The following is a 500-nucleotide window of genomic DNA, read 5'->3' as shown; positions in this document are numbered from 1 at the left end:
AGGATGCGTACTCACCCGGTGTTCTATGTGTGATTGCTTAAGCCGTACCGGGATCCGGCGCGAGTGAACGCGTAAGCGCTGGCGGCCCAAAGACGCTCGCCATATCAAAAGCTGAACATGAGCACGGAATGCAACGATCTCCGTTTTCAACTGCGCAAGGCGCTCCACTGTCGCACGAAGTGACCTATTTGTCGGCTCGATGACTAGGAGCCGCTCCGGCAGAGCGCAATAATCCTCAACGTCAGGCAATCGGTGTACAAAGTGCTCCGAGCTCTCGATGTCTTCCGTACAGCGGTATGCGACCTCGGCAAGATGCTCGGCGGAGCGCCGATGACGACAGACTTTGTCCTCCAAAGCTCGAAGAGCATCGCGAATCACCGGACGGCGATCAACCAAGTCGTCATTTTCCGCCGCCGACTCTTCTCGACGAGAGTGGGAGAGTCCACTATCACGTGGAACGTCTTGTGGGTCGACGTCGTCGCCAGGGTCAAATCCAGTAT

The sequence above is a fragment of the Plasmopara halstedii genome (assembly GCF_900000015.1).
Source record: "Plasmopara halstedii genome assembly, contig: Scaffold_3060, whole genome shotgun sequence".
In the NCBI taxonomy this organism is placed as follows: Eukaryota; Oomycota; class Peronosporomycetes; order Peronosporales; family Peronosporaceae; genus Plasmopara; species Plasmopara halstedii.
This window is presented reverse-complemented; position numbering follows the sequence as displayed.